This window comes from Solanum verrucosum, unplaced genomic scaffold (genome assembly GCF_900185275.1).
Source record: "Solanum verrucosum unplaced genomic scaffold, falcon-dt-bn FXZP01000037.1, whole genome shotgun sequence".
Taxonomy (NCBI): domain Eukaryota; kingdom Viridiplantae; phylum Streptophyta; class Magnoliopsida; order Solanales; family Solanaceae; genus Solanum; species Solanum verrucosum.
Genome location: NW_026020240.1, coordinates 666,803 through 687,870, shown reverse-complemented (window position 1 = coordinate 687,870; position 21,068 = coordinate 666,803). Strand labels below are relative to the sequence as shown.

Genomic DNA, 21,068 nt, shown 5'->3' with positions numbered 1-21,068 from the left:
GTAACTCCTTACATAGCAGTCCCATTCAGTGTTAGTCCAGAAACTCTTTCAGAACCCTTCTCAGTTTCTACTCCAGTCGGTGACCCAATTATACCTAGACGGGTATACAGAAATTGCCCTGTCACAGTCTCTCAGAAAGTCACCTCAGCAGATCTTGTAGAGTTAGAAATGGTAGACTTCGATGTCATTCTAGGCATGGATTGGTTACATTCATGTTATGCCTTAGTTGATTGAAGAACTAGGATTGTTCGTTTTCAGTTTCCAGACGAACCAATCTTAGAATGGAAGGGTAGTAGCTTAGCGCCTATGGGTCGATTCATTTCTTACCTTAAGGCCAGAAAGATGATCTCTAAGGGTTATCTCTATCATCTAGTTCGGGTTAAGGATTCTAGTTCTGAAAACCCAACTCTTGAGTCAGTTCCAGCGGTTAATGAGTTTCCAGAAGTGTTCCCAGAAGATCTTCCTGGAGTTCCTCCCGAAAGGGAAATAGACTTTGGAATTGATCTCCTTCCAAATACCCAGCCTATCTCTATCCCTCCTTACAGAATGGCTCCAGCTGAGCTTAAGGAATTGAAAGAGCAGTTGAAAGACCTTCTAGATAAGGGCTTCATCAGACCTAGTATTTCACCATGGGGTGCACCAGTGTTGTTCGTGAAGAAGAAAGATGGTTCTCTCAGAATGTGCATTGACTATAGGCAGTTGAACAAGGTCACAATCAAGAATAAGTATCCCATCCCCAGGATTGATGACTTGTTTGACTAACTTCAGGGTGCTAGTCATTTCTCAAAGATAGACCTCAGATCAGGTTATCATCAGCTTAGAGTAAGAGATAGTGACATTCCAAAGACAGCCTTCAGAACTCGGTATGGTCATTACGAATTTGTAGTTATGTCATTTGGACTAACCAATGCTCCTGCAGCTTTCATGGATTTGATGAATAGAGTGTTCAAGCAGTACTTGGACTTGTTCGTTATCGTCTTTATTGATGATATCCTCATTTACTCTAGGAATGAGGAAGAACATGCAAGTCATTTGAGAGTTGTTCTGCAAACTCTCAAAGATCGCCAGTTATTTGCAAAATTTAGTAAGTGTGAGTTTTGGTTACAATCAGTTGCCTTCCTTGGGCATATTGTGTCTAGTAAAGGAATTCAAGTAGATTCCCAAAAGATAGAAGCAGTGAAACAATGGCCCAGACCTACCTCTGCTACAGATATCAGAAGTTTCTTGGGTTTAGCGGGCTATTACAGACGGTTTGTGGAAGGATTTTCATCCATAGCCTCTCCATTGACCAAGTTAACTCAGAAAAAGGTTAAGTTCCAATGGTCAGATGATTGTGCGAAAAGCTTGGCAGAACTGAAAACTAGGTTGACTACAGCTCATGTCTTGACTCTACTAGAGGGTTCAGATGATTATGTGATCTATTGTGATGCATCCAGAGTCGGCCTAGGTTGTGTGTTGATGCAGCGAGGTAAGGTTATAGCTTATGCTTCTAGACAACTTAAGGTACATGAGAAGAATTATCCAACTCATGACCTCGAGCTAGCAGCAGTAGTGTTTGCACTTAAGATTTGGAGATATTACTTGTATGGTGTTCACGTAGATGTGTTCACAAACCATAAGAGCCTTCAGTATGTGTTCACCCAGAAAGAGTTGAATCTTCGCCAGAGAAGATGGCTTGAGTTTCTCAAAGATTATGATATGAGCTTGCATTACCATCCTGGTAAGGCCAATGTAGTAGCAGATGCCCTCAGCAGACTATCCATGGGTAGTGTATCACATGTTGAGGAAGAAAGGAGAGAGCTAGCAAAGGATGTTCACAGACTTGCTTGCCTAGGAGTTCGTCTTATGAGCATATCAGATAGTGGTGTAACGGTTCAGAATGGGGCAGAATCTTCTTTGGTAGTAGAGGTTAAGGAAAAGCAAGATAGTGATACAATCTTGCTTGAACTTAAGTGTGCAGTCCACAATCAGAGAGTGGAGGTTTTCTCCCAAGGGGGAGATGGTGTACTTCGCTATCAAGGTAGATTGTGTGTTCCTGATGTGGGTGAATTGAGACAGCATATTCTTGCAGAATCCCATAAATCCAGATATTCTATTCATCCAGGCGCCACTAAGATGTACCGCGATCTGCGGGAAGTCTATTGGTGGAATGGTATGAAAAGAGATATAGCAGATTTTGTGGCTAAGTGCCCCAATTGCCAGCAAGTCAAGGTAGAACATCAGAAACCAGGAGGTATGACTCAAAAGATTGACATTCCTACTTGGAAGTGGGAAGTGATCAACATGGACTTCATCACAGGTTTACCTCGTACTCGCAGACAACATGACTCCATTTGGGTGATTGTTGATAGGGTTACTAAGTCTTCTCGCTTTTTGGCGGTCAAAACTACAGATTCGGCAGAGGACTACGCCAAGCTTTACATAAATGAGATTGTGAGGTTGCATGGGGTTCCTTTGTCTATCATCTCAGATAGAGGTCCTCAGTTTACCTCTCATTTCTGGAAGTCATTTCAGAAGGGTCTTGGTACTAAGGTTAACCTTAGCACAGCATTTCATCCACAGATGGATGGTCAGGCAGAGCGTACCATTCAGACCTTAGAGGACATGTTGAGAGCTTGTGTGATCGACTTCAAGGGTAGTTGGGACGATCACCTTCCTCTTATTGAGTTCGCCTACAACACTAGCTACCATTCCAGCATTCAGATGGCCCCTTATGAGGCATTGTACGGGAGTAGATGTAGATCTCCAGTTGGTTGGTTTGAAGTAGGTGGAGCAGCCTTGATAGGACCAGATTAGGTCCTTGATGCTATGGAGAAAGTGCAACTCATTAGAGATAGACTTAAGACTGCCCAGAGTCACCAGAAGTCTTATGCAGATGTCAGAAGAAGGGAACTAGAGTTCCAAGTTGATGATTGGGTTTTCCTGAAAGTGTCACCCATGAAGGGAGTGATGAGATTTGGCAAGAATGGAAAGCTCAGTCCCAGATATGTAGGCCCTTACCGAATCTTGAAAAGGATTGGTAAAGTGGCTTATGAGTTAGAGTTGCCAGCGGACTTAGCAGCAGTGCATCCAGTCTTTCACATTTCTCTTCTGAAGAAGTGTGTGGGTGATCCAGCATCCATAGTGCCATTATAGAGTGTGGCCGTGAAAGATAGCCTTTCTTATGAGGATGTACCAGTTGAGATTCTCGATCGTCAGGTTAGAAGGTTGAGAAATAAAGAAGTCGCTTCAGTCAAGGTTTTGTGGAGGAGTCAGTTAGTAGAGGGAGCTACTTGGGAAGCAGAAGCAGCCATGAAGTCCAAGTATCCTCACCTCTTTCCTTCCGATTCCATTCCAGCTTGAGGTAATAGTTCCTCTTCAGTTTTTCAGTCATTCATGCGAAAATTCAGTCTTAGAATCATGTTCCTTCAGTTGTACTTGCATTTTCAGCGTATTTGCATGTTCTTGGAACTCAGTTCAGTCAGAAATTCAGTTCTCAGTGTTTAGTGGTAGGGATTGCAGCCCTTTCCCTACATTTCAGCTAGATTAGTCTTCATTCGAGGACGAATGGTCCCAAGGGGGAGATAATGTAACACCCTGTATCCGAAAATAGAGATTTCAGATTTCTGGTGTTACAGGTGGCACTCACGGACACCATCCACGAACCGTAGATGGACTTATGGTCCGTCCTGCAGGTCCGTGATTCGTGACAGAAAACTTCCCCAGAACTCAGTCAGAAAATTTGGCTAAGTATTGACCCACGGCCGGACTTACGGTCCGTAAGTCAAGTCACGGACCATAATTCGTGTCCATGGATCGATGCCCCAAAAGCCCAGCTTCAATCCCGAACTACGGTTGACCAGCACGGACCGTCATTCGATCCACGGTCCGTAGGTCTGACCGTAGATTGAAGGTTAGCAGCCAGTTAGCTCAAAATTCTGATGGGTCAACTTCAGATGGTCATAACTTTTAGCACAAAATGAATTATGTGTCCCATGACCTATGTTATGATAGATAATTGAATTATATTTCCAACGCCATCGAGTTTGCTAAATTCTGACCTCCGAGTAAAAAGTTATGCTCGTTTTACTGAAGGTCTGTCGAACAGGCTTGGTTACGGACGCAATCTACGGACCGTAGATTGACCTACGGCCCGTAGGTCCAATCCGTAGGTCACTCCGACAACAGTTAATTTAGGGGTCCTTTGGTCTTTTCCTATTTTGTTTAACCCCTAAGATATGTCGTTTAGACCCTAAATCATGAGGTTTTAATCAGTTTAAACCTAGAAACATAACTAGAACTTACCTAAGTCAAATCATTAATCAAACTTAGAAGAATTAGAACGCTAAGAGGAGAAAAGAGGTCAAGAACCCTAGTTCAAGAACGCAGCAAGGTTCCTTCAGTTCCAGCCCCGAATTTGAAAGATTTATCCGTGGAATTCGTCACCAGGTATGTGGGATTTCACTAGTGGGTTCCTTTCGCCCATTAGGTCCCTAGAATTCAGTCAGTTTCTTGATTCCCTTATTATGAACAGACCTAGGGTTTCTAGAATTACAACAGATCATCATGAATTAGTTATTTAAATGTTCCAAATCAGATTATCATGTTATTGCTCAGTTTATCGCGTGAATTTCAGAACCCTAGCTATGTATTTCTTTAGTTCTTGAATTACACATGCTAGGTCAGATATTTCAGTTATTCAGTTTTACATGCCTCAGTTTATGAATGCATAATTATCAGATTAATTGTTGCATTCTCAGTTTGCATGTTCAGTTTGAGCTATCCAGTATTTACAGAAATTCAGTCATAACCAGTTAACTACTTAATTCATTGGGAGTAGCATAATACCGAGTTGGACTAGGGTTTCAGCGTACCCATATAGTCCCAGAACTACGAGCCACGTAGGTGTAAGTCCCCTCTGTGGGCAACATCAGTTTAGTGATCACGCCAGCATGCCTCTATACCTCTGGCAGGGTATATTGGGTCCTCTCGATGGGGCGTATACATCGGACTCCACATTTAGCTCATGTGGTTTTATGTCGGTTATTAGTAGCTCCCACAGTTCAGTCAGACTCTATTGCATTGACCATATTTCAGTACAGTCAGTATTCAGTCTCAGCATGTTATAAATTGGTCATTGCAATCAGTTAGCTCAGTATTCAGTATTTTCAGTATCTATATCATGTTCAGATTATTTCATTGCTTTATTGCTTTGTTCAGTTATATGTTATTTCAGCTTTACTCTATCCTGCATGCTCAGTACCCTTCAAGTACTGACGCATACGTGCACTACATCTTCTCGTGATGTAGGTTCAGGTTCTCAGCATCCAGATCACGCTTAGATCGATTCCCGATCTTCAGTTCAGCAGAATCAGTTGGTGAGTCCTCATTCTTCGGGGACAATAGTCATGGGCTCTTTTCAGTATTTTAGTCCTTTAGTTTCAGTTATGCTAGACTTAGCTGGGGCCTGTCCCAGCATTTCTAGTCAGTTTAGAGGCTTATTTCAGACATAGTTAGATTCAGCTTAGTATTTGAGTTTGATATTTCTTTTGTATTAAACTCTTAGATTTGATATATTCAGTTATAGTATATGGGTATTCACCATCTTTTCAGATTTAATTATGAATTAGCTTCCGCATCAGTTTATTTTCTTTAGTATGCTCATGAGCATGCCAGCAGGGTTAGCTTAGGATCACTTATGGTCCTAGGTCCCGTGTCCGCGTCTTGGGGGTAGCTAAGGGCGTGACAAAAATTGTTGCCTAAGATCATTTCAAGAGCTTGCATCAATCGGACCAACGAGTTAAATGCTATGTGTCATCACACAAGGTTCACGGTAAGCTCATCATACAAGGAATTGGCACCAATATCAAACAAGACTCCACACTTTCGCTAGTGTTCACTGTTCATCACAAGACACTCATTCGATAATCGGCTAGACACAACGAGATGCAAAAACTCCATATATTGTCTATGCAACTTCATTTGGCCTCATCGTAGCCACGCATTCATTTTTGTTTGATTAAAAGCACTCTTCAAGTCATCGGTATTGATCATAACCGATACTCAAATTTGCACAAGAACAGCCACAATCACACACAAGAGGTGGCAAAACTTTTTAGAAGGGTCAAAAACCATTTGCATTCATAATAAGGAGCCATAAGCTCAAACATCCACAATATAATATCAAAACACAATATAAACACAAAAACCCAATAATATATACAAAAGATGTAGTCATAAGAGGTAGGTATGGAAATACCTCACCCCACCACAAACAAATAATGCAGTTGTCCTTAAATACAATAAAATAATAAAAAGTCAATAAGAATGACAGAAAGGGAGGTAAAGAAAGTTCATGTCTACACAGTCGCTCCATTTGTTAGGGCATCAGTGACTGGGGTCACCTCAGCAGCACTGGCTCCACTAGGGCCTGCCATGTATGCCTCTGTCAGCGATATCTGTATTACCAACTGTACAATCGTCTCCTCTAGGTCTGCAGGTCTCCATAGATGGTCTCCTCTTGAACCTCTAGCTGCTCCTCATCTGTCTCTTCCTCCAAACCCATAACTGCCAAATCATCCATATACATATCTCCGGTGGTAGCCAGAGGCATCTCAAAACTACCCGGGACACCCTTAGTCTCAGCTGCCTCAAATAAAGAAGTGAAGTCTGTAGACTTTAGATAGTCCACATCCTTTCTCAAGTCTGCAACCTTGGCTTTCAAAGTTGTCATCTCTGAAGTAACCCCCTATCGACTCTCACAAGTCTCTAATATCGTCGTGAGAGCGTCAATAAATGTCCAGTGGGGTGTCAATACAGCTAGGATGGACCGCTTGATCATCCAAGGTACCGCGACCTCTAATCAGGTAGCCCACACATCGACAAAATGGGCTAAGTTCCCCATCTTCAGGATCATGGCCTTACTAATCCTGGTGGGCTAGAAAGTAGTAGAAAAACCAAAAACCTAGGAGGAAGTTGAAGCGGGAGTACCTGAAAGCTCGGAGGTCGGAGTAGGCAAAGATACCTCTGTAGGTATCAACTCAATATCAACCTCTGGAGATGTATCCACCGGAGCCACTCTCCTCATGTCTATCTCCTCCCGAGTGTACTCGGTCTCTATGCACCGGATGTCTCTGGAGAATGTGGGGGTGACCTCGATGTCCCTCTTCTCATCACGAGGAACTCCAGCACGCCGGCACATCTCTGTAATCAGGACCAGGAATGGAAGGGACATCCGACGACATTTTGATTGACGTTTCAAAGACACTTCATCTAGTTCTAAGTGTCAACAATCGTTAATCAGTATAAAACCCAACTAAATGAGTTGGGGTCGAATTCCACAGGGAGTGGTACGTGGTTCAGATTCAATTGGGAAGCATGAACATGATCAAATCAGTAATAGGAATAAAAATTATCCAATAAAGACATCATTCAAATTAGGGGGTGACACGAATGTCAAATGAGGAGTTTAGGTTTGAAATTATCAACTACAAGCAGTACCAAACAATACGAAATAATAATAATGAGACAGGTTCTTGGGATATGATTCAATCATAGGCCAATATAGATGAATGGGTAATTGCAACTATTAGAAAATTGCTCGATATAAGTGAGTAAGCTAGTCTATAAAGGTGATAAACTTTCTCTTGAATAATTTACCCCGAATCAAGTTGATTGCTCTCGAACATCAACAAGTATGCAAAATAAGAACATTCCACACCTTAGTCCATTTCCTCTCTCAAGTTGAATGTCTGGGATTGGGTTTAAGATTCACTCTCGCGAGTTGAACCCAAATCAACCCAATACCCACAGACCATCAATCAATAAGTTTAGTTTTAAAACCTCTCTCTCAAGCAAGCCAAAAACACAATGGTAGAAATGCATTTGCAACTACAATTCTTAAATTAAACCACAATTAATGATTGAACTCACTTCTAAATAGCATTTAACCTAACAATTAGCAATACTCATAAACTAAATCAGCCCATAATCACATAATCACACCCCAAGAATTGGAGTTTTAGCTAGATATCATAAAAAGGTAAAAAATTGTTACCAAATTGATTATCCATCAACTGGGTAATTGTAGATTTATCCTTACAATGCTCCAATTCGAAGAATCTCAAAGACCCACTGCCAATTTCTCAAAAGTGAAAAACTTCAATTCTTCAAAGCTTAGGAAAACTAGAGAAAATTGCCTCACTCATTCAAAACTCAATAATAAAATAAAAAAATATGAGCTAAGATGCTAAACTAAAGTTCAAAAATGTATTTATAGTTGCCAAAAATATGCTACGAAGAGTTACTCGGCAGAGTAAGTTGGGATCGCCGAACCACTCGGTAAGCCGCCCTTTGGTCATTTACATCGCCCTTTTGCCTTGACATTCAACATCCTCAAGGTCTGTAACTTTGGGCGATCCAACACTTCATCGCATAACCACTCGGTGATCCGCCGACTGCTCCTTCCTCTCGCCAACTTGGTTCTTTTCTTCAGGGCTTGGCACACTGGAACTTTAGGTGGTCAAGTAGCCATTCAGCTACTCGCCAAGTGGACTTGGCGATCACTAAGCTTGCCTTTCTTCATTTTTCAGCTGTCTTTGTTCCTTTTTGCAAATTAGTGTCCTTGCGTTTCTCCTCAATCAATATACCTGGAAATCAAGGGTTTTACATTGGTTATTGGCACAAATTAAGCATTTGAGGACACTAAATCTATACAAATAAAGCCCTAAATGAGTCTAAATCTTGGACTCATCAACATCGGATTCCATGTTAGAGCTCACATGGTCTATGTCGATTAAAGTTTAATCTCTCACAATAATGAACTAAGGTTACTTTCTAAAAGTGTCTCAAATGTGTTTTAAAGATGTTTAGCTTGCATTGACCATGGTTATGACTTATGTTTTCTAACATGTTTTATGATTTATCTTGGTGATTGCATGTTATATAAATTCATGCTAACATGATTTCACGACTCTTATGCATTGCTATAATACTTGGTACATTCCATGTACTAGCACATACTTTTGCCTACATTGTTTCACTAATGTAGGGTCCGACGCTCCTACCTCCCATACTCGTAGCTAGTGATCCCTTATAGACATTGAAGATTGGTGAGCCCTCATATTACGAAGACAGAGACTCTTTTATTACTTTCATGTCTTTTCATTTCGGGTATTGTATGTGATCTGTGAGTTACGTCTCAATCACTCCTTTGATGTAGTAGATGGCATTGAGACTTAGATTTACACTTCTGCTACATTTTTTTCAAACTCTTTTATTTGAAATGTTACTTTTAAAACTCTTTGTTCTATTTTCTTGTATGATGTACGCTAAGTTGTTTGTGTAGGGCATATCGGGGACTTATATGCCATGTCATGTCTAAGGTGTACTTTGGGTTGTGACATTAATCCTGGGTTAGAGGCCCAGGTGTATACTCTTCTAGCCACAGTTAAAGGCCCTAGCATATCTTCTTTTAGCCACGTTTTGAGGCCCTAATGTATCTTTTCTTAGCCAGTAGTCGATGGTGTACCTTTTTAAGTCATGATTCAAGGCCCTGACACATCTCCTTTAGTCTTTGTTAAATTTTGGGCATCACTTCTATTAGTCGGGTTTGAGTCTTGACTTGGTAACTCTATTTGATTCATGGAGTACCTTTACTGTAGTTCTAGTCCGTGGATGGTGTGGTAGTTCCTTATACTCTTAAACTTAATTAGTAGTTCCTTAGTTTTTTTTGTGTACTCATCGGACTTATGGGGGGTCTATTTGGGTTATGTACTTTCATTTGTGCAAGAGTGTATACGTTCTAGGCTTATGGTAGTCTAGTTAGGTTATAATTTCCTATTATTTTATCATTGTCCTTTCCTAGACGTATGTGCTTTGTAGATAATTTTTTTGTTTCTGTTTCGTTCTATGACCTCTAGTTGCTTTGTGTTTCTCTTTTCATTGTTCAATTTACTTTCCAAGATCAGTCAGACTATGATGCCTATTGGGTACCTGTTGTTTTGATACTCATACTGCACTCTTCATTTATTTGTGTGATGAAGATCCGAGCACCAGTCACCAACGTTGAGTTCTGGTCGACTGTGGGGATATTCGGAGACTGAGGGTCAACTTATAGCATCCTGGTTTTGCCTATACGAGACACATCTTTTGTATACGAGACAAGTCTATATTTTTGGTCCACTTTTGAGGACCTGTTCTCTTTTTAGTAGCTCGGTACTTGTGTCCACCAGATCATGGAATATAGTATGTTATACCCCATTTTAACTCGAGGTCAAAGAGTGTACAACAAATGGGTGATTCTTATGCTAATTTAAAGATTCGGCACCTAATTATTTTTAAAGGTGAATTAGGACACTTATTTTGCTAAAACGATGCTAAGTTAACTCTAAATTAAGGTTTGCTTAACTTATGTGATTCTAGGTAAGGGCTTTAACTATCTTAATGGGAAGGGGTTAAGCATCTTTCAAGATTTGTTAAAAAATAATTTACTGGTCAAACTTATGAAATACACTATTGAAAGGTTCAAGAAAATGTTAACATCTTATATAGTTATATCCAAATTTCTCAAGAGAAAAGCATTAATGTATAGAATTTTAAAACGTGCTAACTTTACAAATGAAGACCCCTAACAAAGTGAGATAATACTTATCATAACTTTAAAACATTAAACTCGTTAAGACTTAATTTTAAAATAGGCTAAATAATCTAATGGACTCTTATACTTGTATGTGTTTGTATTGTCGATCCTTCTACTTAATCATTACATACTAAACCCTAAAACTCAATCAAAAGATAATTTTGAAACCCCTCCTACCATGTGTGTAGATCACTCTGCCTTAAATAGATGACATGTCAAATCCATGTCACATAAATTAATACCACGTCATAATTATCTTTATTAACTATTTTTAAAAATTATTATTCAAAATAGTAAATAAAAGGTAAACTAATTGTTTCAAATAAAATCTATATTTCTCTCACCTTCCTCCACCTTCCCTCTAGCTTCCCTCCACCTCCCTCAACCCACAACCATGCAACACCATCCTCACAACCACCATTACCATCACCTCCAGCCTCTCTTCTTTTTTCTTTTTCTTCCATTTAAGTTTTTCTTCGTACAAAAGAAAAGGGTCATCGAAAATGAAAGTCTCAAAAGAAAATCTTGAATCTTTAAAATATACAACAACAACAACAAAAACATAATGACCAAGAAACCCAAAAAACCAGTTATAATAGTAGCTGGAATAACTACCAATAGATAGAGGAGAGAATGAATTAGACATATCGGAGATCGATTAGAATATAAAGTTTGATGTCGATTTGTGGGGAATAAAGTGGGGATTAACAAGAAATCAGAAATGGGTCGCTGTAAATTTTAGTGTATCAACTTTGGAAGCACACACAAGAAAAGAGGGACAGATCTACTAAAGACGCTGACAGTAACGTATGATGGAAGAAAAAAGAGATTGTGGCATGATGGATGGGGTGAGGAGTTGATTGGAAAAGAGGATGATGGCTGAAAAATGTGGGGTGGGGGAGAAGAAGAAAACTCTTTTTTTTATTTTCTTTTTCTTTTTAAAAATCAATTATCTTATAATTTAAATATTTTTTAATTGAATGTGATCTTCACTTTCCTTTTAACGCGTGTAGTCACGCTTTCGTGCCAACTCAATTTTTTTAATGTCACATAAGCCTAATCAATGATTAGAGGGGTTTGATATATTATGTTTTACTGAGTATAAAGGTTCATTTGGTAAAGAATTATGTTGAAAGGTTCAAATACAAACTCATACAAGTATAGGGGTCCATTAGACCATTTCACCTTTAAAATATGACATAAACATAAATATAAATGGAAAAAACATGTTATAAGTATTTTAAGAGAAGTACTATTTAATAAAATGACTTAATATTCAAACTTCACTAAATAGATAAATATAAAAAAATACTTATAATATGAATTAATGAAAGCAGAAATTTGGATCCTTGATTGTAAGATATGGTTTGTGATAAGTTTGAAAAAGTAAAGCCATAAGTTGAACCTCTTTTCATAATATTCAACTAAAATCAAATTAAGCCATTTTTCTTTTGAAATACTAAAGAAATAAGTTAGAAAAAGAGAAATTGTTTACACATCCTAACCAAAATACGATAATATTTTTTAAAAAATGATAAAATACTTAAGCCAAATGCCTCCATGATTAGTTCAAAATAAAAATGATTTGCCTAAAATATGATTATTAAAAAATAAGTCTCTTTTTTCAAAAATATATATTCTCAAGGTTAAGGCAATGTATGGGAAATTAAATTTAGATTACTAATTCAAATATTTAGCTAAACAACATACTCTATGATTAACTAAATTTACTTAGTTCTAAGTTACCGATAGATATAACCTTGTCTTAAATTCATGAAATAAATTCACAACAAATCAATAAATCAAAGAACATAAAAGGCTAAGAATAAGAAATAATGAAGGGAAGGAAAGGGACGTCATATGCACCCCAAGCATATCACTTATTTTTCTCTCTATCGGGTATTACTTAAGAATATAAAATGACGACTCCTTGCTCGGATAAAAGGTGATGTTGAGTCTTATTTCCAGACTGCATATGGATGTAAGAGTCTAGTCCTAAGACTCTGTGTTCATTTGCTCCAAGTGCATATGTGAAAAGAAAAAAAAAATTAGAAAGATGAAATCCGATCTTGAAAATGTACATGGAAGGCCAACAAATAAAATCCAATAATGAAATCAAACAATTGGTTGGATTGCAGTATATCACCATAAGAAATAAACATGGAATATGCTTCCCAAAAGGTTTCTCATAAGATATACAAATATGCAATACACATTGTAAGTATCATAATGTAACGACCGGTTCCCGTCATTATGGAAAAGCCAATGGGGAAGGAATTTTGTGCCAGAAAACTTCTGAGTAATAACTTGGAAATTTCTAGCCTAGGCCATACTTGGACGAAATCTGAGTCAGGTGAGGTCAAGAAAAATCTGGTAATGAATGGGGGATCTAATTATGAATTTTATCACATGAGTGGATAGCCAAGGCGTTAAGGGGCCTATACAGCTTTACAGGAATCGAATTCGGGCGAGTACAACTCCCGAAACTGATCTTGGCATGAAAGGGTAGTTTTAGAACTTCTCGATTTGAAAGTGTGTTGTGAAATGGGAGATTGGAACTCAAATTCTGAGTTTTTGTCTCCGTGCAAGCCGCCGAGGTGGGATTAATTAATCCCACCAGGGCTGATTGGGGTTCGCCGTGGCAGGCAAGTCGCGAACTTAAGTCAGGGAAAACCCCAATTTTATTATTTTCTGCAGAACTCTGTTCTTAAAAACTAAGATAAGACCCAGGGCAATTCTTGACAGTTTTCCACGATTTCTAGCTCTAAAGGAAAGTTAATTACTCCTCTAATCCATATTTTGATTCCTAGAACTTAGAATCTTGGGTAATTATCGTTGGGGCAGCGTTTTGGCTTGAAGTTGATGGTGGAAAAAGCCCTAGGTGAAAATTAGGATCATGGGTTTGGTCTTGGGTTGATAAGTTTTTTATAATTCGGGTAAATTAGACCTTGTTTATTGATCCTTGCGTTAATTTCTTGTTTATAGACCAAGAAAAGATGAAAGACTTCGGAAAAGGAAGGCTCATGTGTCATAGGAGTATTCAGGCTTGGTTTCTAGGTAGGTGATGGTTCGATTTCCTGTTGTGTGATAAATGATTGTTAATTGCTTCATTGTATGCATGCATATATGTGAATCAATCTAATGAAGTGATTAGGTGGGAACAATTATATGCCGTGAACCTATTACTTGATTATATGAGTATGAGCATTGTTCATAATGGGTGTGATTGTAATTGTAATGGTGGTTGTGCTGACTGGATCAGGTGTCACGTTTCAATACATATATTGGATCAAGTGTCACATTTCGATAAATATATTGGACCGGGTGTCATGTTCTGACACATGTATATTGGATCAGGTGTCACGTTCCGACACATTAACAGTTTGGGTGTGGGTTCCATGAGAGGACCACTTGTGATTATTGCGTTCATATCTAATTTTAATTAAAATTGGGTAATTATATGTTGCTCCTAAAATTATAACTGAATTATGCATTCTGTGTATGTGTGTTTGTTGTGTTGTAATTTCTTGTGTATATTGTGCTTACGGGAGTAGCCGCGTGATCCTACCAGTACACCATGGTTTCGTGTAACGATACTGAACTAGCTCTTTCTTTTTTGAGTATAGGGCATCTTATGGTGGCTACTGACAAACCTCAGTTAGGAGATTATTGATTGCGACCGGATTCAAGAGTGAGCCAGTTCTTTTAGGCTGTCATGGATCATTCTTTTGTTTAGTCCATTCTCTTCGGACTCAGACTATATGTTTAGAATTGTTATATTTAGTTTTCAGGGTTGCACCCCCTTCTCTTAGACTTGTTAGTTAACAGAGTTTTGGTACAATGACTTTCAGTTCTAGGGGTTGAATTTCCGAAATAGTTATTTGTTAGACCTTCCGAGTTTATGGGAACTCTGTATTCATTTAGTCATTTAAACCTTCTTCTGTAACTTTAATTGTTTAGTCAGTTGTAGTAATGGTTCTCCCACTGGAGGGTTAGTATGGATGCCAATCACGGCGGTCTGGGTCGTGACAAAGTTGGTATCAGAGCCCTAGGTTTGTTGATCTCATTGTACTAAAATGAATCTAGTAGAGTCTTGTGGAACGATATGGAGACGTCTGTACTTTTCTTCGAGAGGCTACAAGACTTTAGGAAATCTCTCTGTCTTCTTCTTCTTTCGTGCTATGACTTGATTTCAATTGGTATCCGGTGATCCAAATTGGTATCTAATCTTTTACATTCTTTCGTCCCTTATTGGGTCTTGTGATGACTTGTACTAAGCATGAGATGTTGACAAAGTTTCTGAAGCTGAAGCCGCTTGTCTTCCATGGATCTGAGAGTGAGGATGCCTATGAATTCCCGAATATAAAGCAACATATTATATTTGTTGCAGCCTATAAGACCAAATTTTATGTTTTATCCAAATACAGTACTCCAATTTGCTTCAGTCTAAAGTAGCAAATTCGTCGCTTTGTGTAGAGATTAAAGTCAAATTTGTAGATTCAAGCTTATAGGTCCCTACTTCAGCAAAATCTTTTTTAAGAAGTGGTTGATTTTCTGACGAAAGTAGAAAAGGATGAAGTCAGAAGACTTTGCTAAGGTGACAACATTCAAGAAGTTTTGTAAGGGACGACTAGATAATGAATACCATTACTTTGGAAAATGTATTTAGTATTGTTCTCATTACATGTATGGGTTGCTTAGTAAGTGGTAAAATTATGTTGCGACAATTGAGGTTAGAATCTCTACTACGATTTCCTAGATTTAGTGTATATCAAACAGGGTGATGATACGACTACTACAATAGCAGCGATGCTTACTTTGTTAAGTTATTAAGTGTGTTACAATTGTGGAGAACCTGGACATATGAGGAGAGATTGTCCCCATCCGTGCATGTCTCACCCCGTGCAACAATAGACGAGAGCAGTGGGAAGCAGTAGTAATGGCAGAGAACGTCCACAAGGTGGGCGAGGAGGAAATCAGGGAGGCCGTGAGGGCCGGGGAAATTGTAATGCAAGTAGAGGACAAGTGCAGCCATGCAAGGAGGTTGCCCGTCAAGATGACAAGGCTCAGTTTTATGCTTTTTCGGGCAAGACCAAGGCTGAGGTGTCTGATGCAGTGATCACAGGTACTATTCTTGTCTGTGACCGAATGGCTACTGTTTTGTTTGATTCGGGTTCTACTTATTCATATGTGTTAGTTCAGTTTTCGTTGGGATTTGATGTGGTTTGTGATGTGCTTGATGCCCCCATCCATGTTTCTATCCCAGTTGGAGAGTCTGTCATAGTCACCCATGTGTATTGTGCTTGTCCTGTCTTGTTTATGTGTTTTTAGACTTGGGCTGATTTGGTTATTTTTTATATGACTGACTTTGATATAATCTTAGGCATGACTTGGTTGTCCCCCTATTATGTTGTGCTTAACTGTAATACTAAGTTTGTGACTCTAGAGATCCTGGGTAGGGAAAAGTTAGAGTGGGAAAGGGTGTACAAGCCTAAGCCAACCATGGTCATATCTTTCATTCGGGCTAGAAAACTGGTGGGATAGGGGTGTTTAGCATATTAGGCTCATATTCAGGATGTTGAGGATGAGTCTCCCTCTATTGAGTCTATTATTGTGGTGTCTAAATTCAAAGAAGTGTTTCCTATCGATTTGCATGGTATGCCTCCAGATAGGGATATAAATTTCTGCATTTACTTGGAACTGGGAACTCGTCTCATCTTATAACACCCGAAAACTAGTAGGCTAACCTAGAGCTTTACGTAAGGGTTCTAAAGCTTGATGTGAGGGTTAGAGTCATAGATATGACCTCCTATACTTAGAATGAAGGGTTTAGGGTTAAATCGCCAGGGTACGACCCCCTAAGGATCAACCAAGGGTCCTTGAGGTGGACCCTAGGACTGCCCAAGAAAGCTACCTCAAAATAGTCCACTCACGAGGGGGTCCACGCCTCGTGGGTCAGTGTCCCAAAAGTGGACTTGCAGACCACCACCCACGGAATACCAGCACGCCCCGTGGGTCCACCCACGGCCCATAGGTGAGGCAGTGAACTGCCTTAGACGATTAAGTTGGAGGTATTACGAAACTTTCCCAAATTAATTAGGAGTTAAGTGGTGTCATTTTATTAGAGTTTAGACCACCTATATAAAGTTATAAGACCCCTAAATTCATAGATCCTAGTCATTATTTCTAAACTCACCAAAAGAACCCAAATTCTCTCCAAGATATCCTCTCTCTAGAAAGAAGAAGAAGAAAAAGAAGAGAATCAAGCTAGGCCAAATTCCTTCAATCTTCCAAGTTTTGTGAGGGCTTTGTATCCAAGGTATGGTAGCTCATTCATACATTGATTCTTCCATCCATGGTGCCCGCTAGAAATCTCCCAATTGTGAACATGAAATCCCCAATTCAAGTTAGGGTTCCTTCCAATATTATGGGTTAAGTTGAGTATGATTCCAATTGAGTGGATATTACTTGTTTATGATTGATTTAGTAGTGAATCATGTTATTATGATGATTTTACATGTTTTCCATGGCTAACCCTAGTTTAATTGATGAAATTGTAGTAATGTGGGTTTATGCCTTGTGAAGGGAAATTGAGGATTTATAGATGATCTTCTACAATTGATGATATGTATAGTAATTGTTCAAGAATGAAATCATATAGAAATGAATTGAATTAGTAAAATGTATATGTGATGGATCATGAATAGAAAAGCTTGAGATTGAACCTTTATGAGGATATATGACTAGAATTGCTTAAGAATGAAGCATGTGACTAGAATGCCTTGTGATCTAGGTATGTATGATGATTGTAAAAGGTAAAGCTTTGAGAGTAAGGCTTTTAGTCATGAATGTTGATTACTAGGGTTTTGATAGTAAATTTGATATGATGAATTATGTATGTTAAGGCTTAAAGAGTGAAGCTTATAGGATAATGGTAGACTACTAGATAGAGTTATTGTGGAACGACTTTACCCACATGACCTAGACTACAAAAGTATGAGATTATGCATGTTCTTATAGAACCTATGTAAATGCTTTATGAACACTTTGAGAGAGAAGTGTCTATGATAATGATATGTTGTTGTGTTGTTGAAATGATATTCTCATATACACACTTAGGCATGAATATGCTAGGAGATCAAAAGGTTCTCTCACATAAAATGATTCTAGGTTGAAAGGCTTACTCACTTAAAATGAATCAAAGCATGTTAGTTATGTTAGCTTGAGGTTGTGTTATGAAACCACTTCGTGTATAGCTTGACTTGGTAAGACAAGACCATCTCATGGTAGCCTATGATTGAGAAACCATCATCTCCTAAGGGTAGATTACACTAGAATCATAAAATGCTTGCATGGTAGCTTGAGTATAAGACCTCATAGTAGCCTAGGATTGAGAAACCATCCTCTCCAAAGGGTAGCTTACACTAGCATCATAGAATGCTTGCATGGTAGCATGACTTGGTTAGGTCAAACCACTTCATTGGTAGCTAGGATGGTGAAATAATACCCTTCCTTGTATAGCTTGGACTTGCATGATAGTATGCTATTCCTTTGGTAGCATGGTCTTGCCGATTATGGTGACTATTCCTTGGTAGCTTGGTCTAGTCTAATAGGGTGCTATTCCTTGGTAGTCTAGAAATGATAAATAGTGATCATTTAAGTATGATATCCTAAAGTGGTACTTAGTATGGGTAGGATTATGGGGTCTTATACATACGTTGCACAAGTATGACTTGAAGCTACTTATGAAGTGTTCTCTTATATGTTGTATGCTTAGCTTGGATTGTTGATATAGTTGCCTTCCATGATATGTTGGACTAAAGGTGAAGATTCCCTTGTCTATGAGAATGAAGCTAAGGATGAGATCTAAAGATGGTAAGTATGATTATGATGACCAAAAAGGGATACTTAGTGTGGGTGGAATTATGGGGTCTCATCCATGCATTGCACAAGTATGATACCATCCATGATGGTAACTAATGCTTATATTATGTCTATGTTGGAGATTATGCCTATGACTATGTTATTGTCGCATATGCTTATAGCTTATGTTTCATGAAGTATCTCTTATTATTATGGCACATGACTTATGTTGACTAACCCTTATGGTATGCTCTTATGATGTTATGGTAGCTATCATATTTAGTACATTTTGTACTAATGCATACTCTTGCCTACATTCTCATCAAATGTAGGGTTTGGCGATTTTGAGTTCCATTCTTGAGGGTAGGTTTCTAGAAGAGCAAGGAGTTGAAGACTTGGTGAGTCGTCATAGCATCGAAGATTTGATCACCTTTCCTTTATGTCTATTTTTATGTTTTGAGACTAGTGTATGGGATGTGTCCCAAGACTTATTCAAAGTTGTTATAGATGGTTTGAGACAAGTGTAATAAGACTTCCGCTTTGCTTTTATAAAGACTTTGATTGTATGGAAAATATTTTAAAATATCCGCACTTTTCTATTATTTTATGTTATGATGTTATGATATGCTAAGTGGCTTACATTGAGTCCTTCGGGGTTGTATATGCCATGTTACATCTAGGGTGCACCCTGGGTCGTGACATATCTTCGTTCCTCCTTATCACATGGCTTTGAAAGAATTGAGAGAGCTTAAACCTCAAATCCAGGAGCTTCTTGAAAAAGATTTTATCCGTCCTAGTGCTTCCCCGTGGGGTGCTCCTGTCCTGTTTGTTAATAAGAAGATGGTAGTATGAAGATGTGCATAGATTATTGACAGTTGAATAGGGTCACCACTCAGAATAAGTATCTGTTGACTCAAATAGATGATCTTTTTGACCAGTTGCAGGGTGCATTAGTTTTCTCTAAAATTGACCTAAGGTCTAGTTACCATCAGTAAAAGATTAGGCCTGAGGATGTACCAAAAATGGCATTCAGAACCCGTTATGGGCACTATGAGTTCTTGGTGATGTCATTTGGGTTTACCAATACGCCTGCAACTTTATGATTTTGATGAATGGTGTGTTTAAACCATTCCTAGATTCTTTTGTGATTGTCTTTATTGATGACATTTTGGTTTATTTGAAGAGTAAGGAACAGCATGCCGATCATTTTTGTATTGTTTTGGGTGTCTTGGAAAACATAAGTTGCATGCAAAATTTTCCAAGTGTGAGTTCTAGTTGACTTCACTTGCCTTCTTAGGGCATGTGATTTCAAAGAAGGGGGTAATGGTAGATCCCCAAAAGATCAAAGTAGTCAAGAACTGGGTCTAGCCTAGCTCTGTGATGGAAGTTAGGAGTTTCGTGGGACTCGCCAACTACTACCGGTGATTTGTGAAAATTTTTCCTTCTATCGTCTTGCATTTAACAAGGCTGACCAAAAAGGAGGTCCCTTTCGAGTGGACTAACAAATGTGAAGAGAGCTTCCAAAAGCTTAAGACCCTTCTGACCACAACACCTCTTCAGGCACTGCCGGTGGAAGGTAAAGATTCCATTGTTTATTCTGATGCTTCACATTCGGGATTGGGTGTTGTGTTAATACAGGATAAGAATGTTATAGCTTATGCACTGCGGTAGCTGAAAGTGCATGAGAGGAACTACCCGACGCATGACTTAGAGTTGGCAGTGGTAGTGTTTGCCCTCAAGATCTGGAGACATTACCTTTATGGTGTTAAGTGTGAGGTGTTTACTGACCATCGTAGTCTACAACATTTAATCACTTAGAAGGACTTGAATTTGAGACAGTGAAAGGTGGATGGAGTTACTCAAGGATTATGACGTTACCATCCAGTATCATCCATGTAAGGCTAACGTGGTGGCAGACGCATTAAGTCGGAAGGCGGTGAGTATGGGTAGTCTAGATTGATTGGGTGTGTCCAAGCGACCTTTGGCCAAGGAGATTCAAACCTTGGAGTCTAAGTTCATGCAATTGGGCATCTCAAAGAAAGGTGGGGTGTCATCCAGCATTGAGGTTAGACCCACATTCATTGAGGAGATCAAGGCCAAGCAGTTTGAGGATGAGAGTTTGAATGAGCTCAGTAAGAAGAATGTGTCTGGTAAGGCACAAAATATGGTTCTTGATGCAGGTGATGTGCTTAGTTTTAAGGGGAGAATTTATGTTCCTCGAGTGGATGACTTGATTCAGAAGATGTATTACATTCATTCGGGTTTGACCAAAATATACCAAGATTTGAAAAGACTTTATTGGTGGCCTGGCATGAAGAAAGACATAGCTGAGTTTGTGGGTAAATGCCAAAACTGTCAGCAAGTAAAGTATGAGCACCAAAGGCCTGCAGGTTTGCTTCAACGAATGCCAATTCCGAAATGGAAGTGGGAAAGGATGGCTATGGATTTTGAGGTTGGTCTTCCCAAGACCTTGGGAAACTTTGACTCTATTTTGGTGGTGGTTAACAGACTGACTAAGTCGGTCCACTTCATTGTCAGAGTGGACTATAATGCTCAGAGTTGGCTAAGGTTTATTGGAAAGAGATAG

At 39.0% G+C, this 21,068-nt stretch overlaps 1 protein-coding gene across 1 annotated transcript in view; it reads right to left on the bottom strand.

Annotated features, from left to right (window-relative positions):
• Nucleotides 1-21,068, bottom strand: part of LOC125832840 (uncharacterized) — a 592,533-nt gene that overhangs the window by 162,548 nt on the left and 408,917 nt on the right. The window lies entirely within an intron of this gene.